The sequence below is a fragment of the Coturnix japonica genome, chromosome 1 (assembly GCF_054131305.1).
Source record: "Coturnix japonica strain WE chromosome 1, WE-NBRP24, whole genome shotgun sequence".
Taxonomy (NCBI): domain Eukaryota; kingdom Metazoa; phylum Chordata; class Aves; order Galliformes; family Phasianidae; genus Coturnix; species Coturnix japonica.
Genome location: NC_140663.1, coordinates 82,457,998 through 82,467,888, shown reverse-complemented (window position 1 = coordinate 82,467,888; position 9,891 = coordinate 82,457,998).

Genomic DNA, 9,891 nt, shown 5'->3' with positions numbered 1-9,891 from the left:
GCAGTTCTTGCTGGTTTGGCTGCTGCCTCATATAAATGAATGAACATTGCAAAAACGGGCTTTGCCTTTGTAGCTTTTAATCTGGTAAAAATCACCTCAGGTTTAGTAAACCCAAGTCTAGGAGTCTGTGGTGCATAATCTTTCTTTTGTGGAACCATCATTCAACGTTTCAAATTATTACAAAAGTATTTTGAGTCAGACATCCCATAGGAATGGCTGTATAGAGTCAGTTTAAATGTCTATAACAGTGGTTATTACATACTTCTGTGGACATACAGAATGAGAATTGATGTATGATTTCCTGAAAACCTACAAATACTAAAGCTTCCCTTATTGATAATTCAGACACTTCTGAGGACCCTGGAGTATCCTTTCAGAATCAACAGCATTCAATTGAAACTTTTTTTTCTCTGTCAGCTTGCTCAGTTACCTTTCAATCTCTAAAAAGTTGAACATCTTCTGACAAGGTTTACAACAGCTTAATCATACAAAGAAGTTTAGAAATGTGAACAGGAGACTGTCTCTGTTTTGAAGCTGTCGTCTCCAAGTTTCTTGGTTCTTTCTTTGTAAAAGACAGTGAATAATTATTCCCTACTCATCAGAATTTTAAGTAATAATTCAAAAGTGCAAGTCATCTGTGTGACAGTTTTAACCAAGCTTGATCGTGAATGCGTTCAATGCATTTATTCATTCTTTGGTTTGAGTGGCTTACTATAAACCTATGGTTGTCAATTGCAGATACTCTGAAAATAATTTTCATTTCTATTACGTATTTTCAAATACAAAATAGATCAATTGATCGTTTTATTTGATGAACACGATTCATCCAAATTACCACATTCCATTTTGTCCTTCTCTTTGATATATGTTAGATTAATGATTCTAAGATCAAGATTCCAAGTTCACCATTCACTTCTTTTTTTTTCTTCTAGGTTTCTCACATTAGAATATCAAGGAACTCTCTTAAAAGTACAGAGCAAATAGGATGGTTTTTCCTTTGGTGTTGAGGTGTGGGGGTGGGGGTGGGGGGCAAGTAAGGGTGGGGAGGGTAATTAAGTAAAATATTAATGAGAACATCAGTTTGAAGCTCAAAGTATTAAAATTTTCTCATGAGAAAATATTCAAAAATTCCAGCAAGAAATTATTAATTTCCAAATGGTGGGGAGGGAGGATTTAGATTTTGTGAATCTCACAGTTCCATGAGTATTTGTGTTCAAGTCATTAGTTTTGTATACTTTGCATTGCTTTTTCTTACATTTACTCTCTGGACAGCATCTTGTATCTTATACAGTCTTGCCAGGGTCAAAAGCACTCTACAGAGTTCCATAGAACTCCACCTGTAATATGGTAATCAGAACCACAGGCTGATGACCTATCAAACGTGCTAATGTTTTAGCTAGGATTATGCATAGTAAAGTTGTATTTAAAATAATTCTTCAATTACTTTTTTAAACCTGAGGTCTTTTGTAGCTCCAGCTGTAATGTGTAGTAAGCTGATGCTCTTAAAAACTATGGAAGTTATGTACCTTCTTTTAAAAATACTTCCTTATAAAAGAAACAGAATCAGTGTTTTATAGTAATCATACAGTCATGCAAGTAAGTAAGGTGTAAGTTGACATTCTTTGATGTCCCTACAATTAGCCTCAAACTAAATTGCTGTTTTTCCTGCTTAAAATCTTGCTGAAAAATAGAACATTGTGATAGCATGCTCCAAATACCTGTAAACCAGGATCTGCTGACCTGATCTGAATTATCTATGCCCTCACCATTGGACTTTAACTATTATTTTATTCCACAGCAGCACTTTACATCCCTATATCCACTGGAAGAGTTTATTATCAATTAATGAAGTTAATTAGAATCACAGAGTAAGTGGCTGAACTTTAAGAAATGCATTTCTATTTTGTGATTTGAGCCTGTAACAGTAGTGCTATGCCCAAGTAGCAGAATGTTCTGTGAATGGCCACAAAGTTTTTGATATCTTTTTTTTTTTTTCCTACAAATATGATGGGTTTTATGTTATTACTTATACGTTATTTTTCAGTAATGAAGATTTCCTTACAAAAGATGCATGGTACTAGTTAGCAATCCAAAGTGAAAAAAGTGAGCTACAACATCCATCACATATGATCAATCCAGATGGTTAGAGCATATGGCAACAGTGAAGTTGTTGCTGCAGTGCCTTTGAATACCCAAGTCACGTGCCTGGTGGAAGATATTGCCATCTTTGCTGAACTGACCTTTGTGGAAACAAGCAGAATTTCCCTCTGGGTATCATCTGCTAATTTGGCTGACTACATGCCACCAATAAACTGTCTTCAAAGCCAATACACACCAAGAGAGGGCTTCCCCAAGAGGTTTTATTAGATAAATTATTTGAAATGCTTCTGGCCAGGAGAAGGCTCATGAAGACAGATGGCAAAATGGAGGACTGTTTTTCAAATGGAAAGGAATTTTTTATTGACTTGCTGGAATTACACTCTGCTTCTGGGAAAGATATAACGACTCTGTCTGCACAGAAAAAATAGGTTCCTAAATGCTGGTAAACTACTCCAAATCCTTATAACAGCACAGTGTTTCTTCATAAGCATTTTGTTTTTAAAAATACTAATATTAGATTGTGTATTACATTAGATTTTAGCAGGAGACATTAAACACACAGAGTTGCACTTAGGTGGGAGTTGGGAATATTGCGTCTCTTTTATGTGTAAGAGAGCACAAATTAAGCTTTTTACATAACACAGTGTTTAAGCATATGAGTCATTTTAAATGTATGAGGTGCCAGAAGGAGAACTAATGAATGCCAAGTACATTAAGTCCAACATTACTGAAAATGGGTAGTCAAAAGAAATACAAATGATAGAGCAAAGTGTGGTGTTCCTCTGCAAAACTAGTTCAGTGGCAGACCTGCCACTAAGTCAGTTCAGTGCCCAAGGAGCACCATGCCATCTAACCCAAGTAATTGCAGGTATTTTTCTGTTATTGTGACTACACTGCTGCATTGTGAAATTCCTGTCACTGATATACTTGCATTATCAAGAGACTTTTTCAGTAGGGTTACTAACTCTCTGTCTAGCAAATGAGTGTGATTTGCTGTGTCATCCATAAATGAAGAAATGATGAGCAGTGACGGACGCCCTCTTAAGGTCTGCATAACAAACAAGCAGGCAAACAAAAGATGAGTTGCTACATGATTTTAAGGCTCAATCACAACACACAGGATGAAAAGAAAACAGGAGGGAGCTACTAGTAGTTTTTCCTTTTCAACTCTCAACACATTTCTGAGAATATAAAAGGCTTTTCACTAGATACAGCAGAACTGAGTCTTGCAGTCAATGAGAAAAGATTTAAGCTATGGTTCTTTCTTGAAAAGGGAAGGTGACTATGGCTGACTTTACAGGTCAGTGTATAGTTCTGGTAACTTCTCACCTTGTTCCTCTGGGCCTCCTGAGGAAAGCCTCACATTTGGTCTCATTCCAGAAAATTAAATTTCCACAGGTATGCTTTCTAAAACTAAGTTATTATTTTTTATAAGAATATTAAATTGTTTCTGTACTAGAAAATACTAGGTCTGCATTTATGTTGACACTATTTCAGCTCAGTCTTAAGCATAGGGACCTCAATGGGCTATGCAGATTAACATATGCAGATTATAACAGTGTTTCACACTCGTGATCCCATAAAGTGACACTGCCCTCAGACTTCATGGTGATGTGTGGTCTGTGTGTGACAGATAAAGTCTGTGGCTCCAGAGCAGTAACACCGAGTGCGTGCTCATGAGCCCTGAAGAAGACATAAAGTCATGCTTTATACATGTCTGGAAGCGCTGCTCTGAGTTAAGACCACAACAAATCTAAAACATTAAAAGAAACATTATCTCTGTCCGTAGTCCTCCTGGCTGCAACTACTTCAGGGTTTTTTTTTTTGGTTGTTTTTTTTTTTTTTTGCCAACAAATTACCATTGTCTTTAACTTTACTAGAGCAGTGTTGATTGCTTTACTTACTCTCTAATTTTTATCACAAACGGCAGCTTTAGTTGCTTTTAATTCTCCCTCTCATAGCACTGGGGTGGTGTGGGGGGGAAGGAGGGTGGAAATCTGCTGTGCAGAGCTTCTGCTCCAGGCAGAGCTGTTTGAGGGATTTCCAAATAAGGTACAATGAATGAGATTACATAACATGAGGTCATATCTATCTACCTATCTATTTAGATAGATATAAAATGAGGGAAAAAACATCCTCTAACTAAGATTTACAACACATACATTAGCATCTTTTAAAATGATTTTTAAATAAGCACTTCACTGAACAGATTTGGTGATTTGGTTTTCATTTAAAGCCATTCAATCACCAGTATTGACTTGCTGCGCCATGCAAATTTGACTGTGATGGATTTCCCTGAGAAAAACACTCAGCAGCAGTTTGCAGATTTGGAACCTTCATTACCTGGAGTTTCAGCTGAATTGAGCATATTTCATCCCCATATTTGTGGGTTTCTGAGCTCTACCCAGCCACCACCACGTCAGGAGGGCTAAAAGTCCAGTTGCCTGTAGTGAAAATGTCTGTAGGGGAATGACACGACATCATTCAATATTTGCACCATAATGCAAACAGTCAGGGACTCATGGGCAGTCTTCACTCTGACACATGCCAGTTACCAAAGGTTTGCATTTTTGACAACAACAAAATAATCTGAGTTTTGGTTTTGAGGTTTGTTTGTTTGTTGCTGTTGTTTGATTTGGTTAGTCCGCTTTGGTTGTTTATCTTTTTCCATAATGCACTGTTCATTTTGTTTACCTCATTAGGGGCTTAAGCCTGGAAAGATACCAGCTCCCAAATTTAACAGCAGTCAGTAGGATCTGATACTATTTCAGCAGCTCCAAAATATTTTTGCTTGACATGGAATAGATTGTGATACTGGTTTTGTGTAATTCAAAGGTTAGGATGAAAGGTCTGATGCAGCCATGGTAGCTGATAAAACCAAAGAAACCAAAATCATTTGCCTTCCTGGATAAATAGACTACATACCTCTCTAAAGCATTTACTGCTTTAGCTTTCAGGTACTTAGAAGTTGCTAAGCAGCAAATAATTCATGTTTCTTTCTCTCCTATGCATTTTTTTCTTTGAACTATTAATTATTTTCTTCAATGGATTGTATTAATATTTTAATTAAATACATCAAATGCAGACAAAAGACATAACTCAGAGGCATTTATGGACACTGCTTCCAGTTATGATGACAGCGAAGTATATAAAAACAATATTTCAAGTGTTCATAAAAACTGGCAAAGGAGGATCTGGCCCAAGGTTTATCATGGCCCAAGGTGCTTGTTCCCTATATTCTCCACACTAGTTCCCAATTTCCTTAGTTTGAAAAAAACACTTTTGAAAGTGAGAGGCTTTGTATTTGTCATTATCATTAAGTGACAAGAATCAATTAGGAACCATTTCAAGGTAGATAAAATTAGGGTCTGGTCTGTGATATCAGCACCTCTTCACCAGTCTTGATTTTCTATGGAGATATCTTAAAACATTAAATGTTGCATCACATCCCAATATGCTGCCAAGCAGACTGTATAGTGGTATTAGGTGTCAGTGCTGAAATGCTTAACTGTGCTACTTCAATGCTCCATGCCTCCCGCTATGTGTAACATCTGAAAGTGTACAATCAGATCTGTTTTAGTAAAGAACCATTAGAAAGCACTGAGAAAATGCCTATTAGAAGCATTATGTATGCAGATGTGTCTTAACAGTCTTTCTAGCAATGAACCATAGAGCAATGCCGCTCATGAGCAGACTGAAGAATCATAATGGTTTTAGATCTGCTAAATGCTTCCAGTACTACTGGTGTAAATCACAGTAAGAATTTGATTTTGTGAAGAAAGTCAGCGTTAAACCAATAAAGACTCAGCCAGCTGGGACTGGCTTTCAGCATATCCTACCTGCTCAAAATGCTGATATTATAATAGTGAATCAGAGACATCTGGATTAATCTGTGCTGTCCGTACATGGAAGTTAGGCATCTAATGGCTAAGTTCTACTGGTCTAGGTTACACCAAAGACCAGTAGCATGGCTGAAAATTCAACCGAGACACCAGTGTTTGTCACAGATACCTCAGTTCCAACCCACATCTGGAAGAGACTGTTGGAGATGTCACCAAAGCAGATTCTGGTGCAGCTATAGGACCAGGAGAGAAAGGGCTAGCACTGAAAGGACTTTTTGTCGAGAGGTATACTGCAAATGTTTCTAAAAACAGAGAAGGAAACTGTGGCTAGAGCAAGTGCAAATCAAGTTATCTTTACAGAGTGAAAATAATTCTGCTGATGTAAAGCAGCTCTCAGGAACTCCAATGTCATAACCATAATCATGTGGTGCTAAAAATGTAAGGTAGTGAAGGATTATAATGCTGGATAAGGGACATCTGGGATTATAAAGCTGTGTAAGGGACCTGCAGTAAACCTAGGTCTAATTTTTTATGTGCCCCACAGGATGAGAAATACTTTGGAGATGTATTTGGTCTTTCATGTCTTCAGCAAGAAATGTCACTTGATGGTAATTCAAACGGACAGTTGCACCTTATAAAAAAATCATCCCGGGCAATCTACTACAAATTAAAAATCCCGTACTTCACATCACAAAAGACACCACTCCTGCTAAATATTTCAGAGAATGGAAGGAGCTGCCACACAGGGAATATTTATTACAATAGTCACTTCCAAGCCAAAGTGAATATGGATGTTATAGTGCGAGGGCGGGGAGAGGCAAAGCAAAACAAAGCAAAAGCAGAAAATGGCAAGTCTTAGCAGTCAGCAAAGTGTGTTCCTCTGAGGAGAACAGAGATTTCTTATGACACAGTTCCTAGGAGCATTGCAATGGCTTAAAAGCATTCTCCTGTTCAGTGGAAGTGTGTGTGCCTGCTTGATTGAGTGGAAGGAGTGCAGGGGAAAAATGAGAACACAAATGTATGTTTTGGCTGCCATACAGTCAATACAGTAATAGGTCAGCAGAAACATCAAAACACAATCAAGAGCTGTCTTCAGGGCTGTGAGTGAGCAAAATTTGTTGGGCAATCAGCCAAACGGAAGGAAAAGAGGTCTTCTGTTCTTACAGCTCATCAAGAGGTGCTGAAGAAGCAAACTGAAATCTGTTTATACTGAGACTGGAATCTATCTTGCAATCTGCATGTGCAGTTTCATTACATGCAGTGCAACACAGCTGCTACTTTCCCCTGAGGTGACTAAATGTTGGGGATGAGAAAGTTAATAGTGTTTATTTGAGTAGTGCACATTCAGTTTGTAATAGTGCAAAAATTTTAGTATAGTCAGTGTGGGAGCACTAAAGGCAAAATTAAATGATGCAGATCATTGCAAATCAAGGTTTATAACTGGTTATATATTAGCAGTATTACAACTTTTGTAAATGGTTCTGTTCTACAAAACAATACAAAACAAAAAACAAACAAACAAAGAAATTTCTATAACTCCATATCTTTTTATCTTCGAAGAATGGAAACATGAACCCATTTTTCATCAATTATTTCTAGTAGTTGTTCAATGTTGAATTTAAGATTGTATTTCTGACACTGATGTCTGGCCTTACATTCATTATTAGTACCTGGAAAACTTTAAAATTCCAACATTTTGATACCATTCAACACAAAATACAACTAACTTTCTAACTAAAGAAGTTTTAATGTGCATGTTATTTTTTGGCTCTTCCTTTGCACTTCTGACTGGTCTTGGAACATGGCTATGTTGGACTGAGAGGTAAAAAACATACAGACTGAAAGGGATGTGCTAGCGTTTCTGTGGAAGACTGATTTACGTGAAAATGGTAGATTACTTGAAGCCTTGTGAAGTTTGCTTTCATACAGAATGTAAAGATCATGAAGACATTATCAATCATCATCATCATGTGGCTCTACAGCTTTGTTACAGATTTCTGTATACATTTTAATGTGTAACAGAAACAGAGGACTTGAAAGTACGTGAAAATCTAAACCCTTGGTATGGTACCAAATTATTCTTCTGATTCCTTTCATTAGCTCAGTGGGCACTGTTTCCAAAACATTTAGAGAGTTTTGCTTCTTTACCCAGCTGGCAATGTGAACATCTTTCCTTTTGTGATAATGGTCACTTTCAAGTTTCCAAAATAACTTCATTCACAGTCAGTCCATGCATAAGCAGTGTTGTGGCAATGAATGGTTTTCAGCTTTATTGTATCTCTGACCTGGCCCATTAATTTGCTGCTAGATTTTGTATAGGAGTTTCTCTGCTGGTCTGGAGAGCTTTCCTTTTGCTCTTCTGCTGCATGGGTGACTTGCATTCATTTAGTAAGAAAAAGTACAATGACCTGGAAAGCAATTTAGGATTTTCTGTGGATGTTTGAGAAGAAAAAAAATAAATCTAAAACAAGACCTCTAGAGATTTGCTATAGTACAGAATCACAGAACAGTCAAAACTAGAAGGAATCTCTGGAGACTGTCTGGTCCAAACCCCCACTGAAGCAGAGCTACCTAGAACCATTTGCCCAGGGCCAAAAACAACTTTCCAATAAAGACGCATACTCTGCAATCTCCCTGGGTAGTCTGTGCCATTGTTTGACCATCCTTACAGTGAAGTGTTGTGATTTTTTGGTTTTATTTATTTATTTATTTTACAATGTTTAAATGAAATTTGCTGCATTTCAGGTTGTATCCATTGGCTCTTGTCTGCTTTCTGAACATCACTCAGGAGGGCCACACTCTGTCTTCATTCTGCCCTCTCACGTGTTTCTACATGTGGATGAGGCCTCCTTGAGCCTTCTCCTTTCAGGCTAGATAGTCTCAGTTCTCTCAACCTCTCCTTGTAAGACTGATGATCCAGACCCTTTATCATCTTGATAGGCTTTAGGCACACTCCAGCATGCCACATCTCTCCAATACTAGGTAGCCCAGCGGTGGAGCCAGTAGGCAATGTTGAGCAGATGAGAAGGATGGACTCCCCCAGCCTGCTGCCATTGCTCCTCACAGTGCAGCCCTGGAGCCAGCTGGCCCTCTGCCATGAGGATGCATGGCTGATTCATGGTTAACTTGGTGTCTGCCAGAACCTCCAGGTCATCAGATCATCTTACACTACTTCAAATGGTGCTGTAGGTTTAGTCCCAAGACTTAGGATATACCAGGTGCAAGTGTTGAGGTGATGGCAGCAAGGGCTGTGGGGCTGCTGTGAGGTCAGGCCAAGGCTTCCTCATGAACGATGTGGTTGCGGTGAGCTCCAACATCGCCATGCAGGGCATGGCTCTGTCAGCAGCCACCATGGGGTGCTTCAGGGAAAATAATTAAGAAAGCTGCTGTCACTCAGGATTCACCCTGTATAACCATGTGGACCCTCAGAAGGTTCACAGAGCTCAGCAGTACTGAAGGCTCCTATGACTCAAACCCACAGAGGTTCCTGTGTTCATGTGAAAAGAGCTTTAGGTAGAATTCCAGCCACAAAACATGAAAAGTATAGAAAAGCACTTTGAAAATACATCCCCAGAAACACAAAGCGTCTTCACAGTGAAGTATACCACACAAGAGAAGTAGTATTGTATGCTAATTACTAAGCATTCCAAATGCTTGTAGGCTTCACAATAACAACCATTCAGAATGGGATGTTTTTATCTCAGTAACAGAAAAAAAACTGGTGACAAGTACTTGTCAGGTATGATGGGGCAGAATAAACCTGCCTGCTAAGCTCATAAGGAACTGTAATGAAAAGGTTTTCACCTTCATGTCTGATAAGTTTGAAACATTGAGTATGTGTCAGAAAAACTGACGCTGAGGCAACACAGTGTTTTTGGCCATGCACTTGAATTGGTCTTTTCATTCCAATCAGTCTTCTCACAAGAGAATGTTAAGAAAGAATATAAAA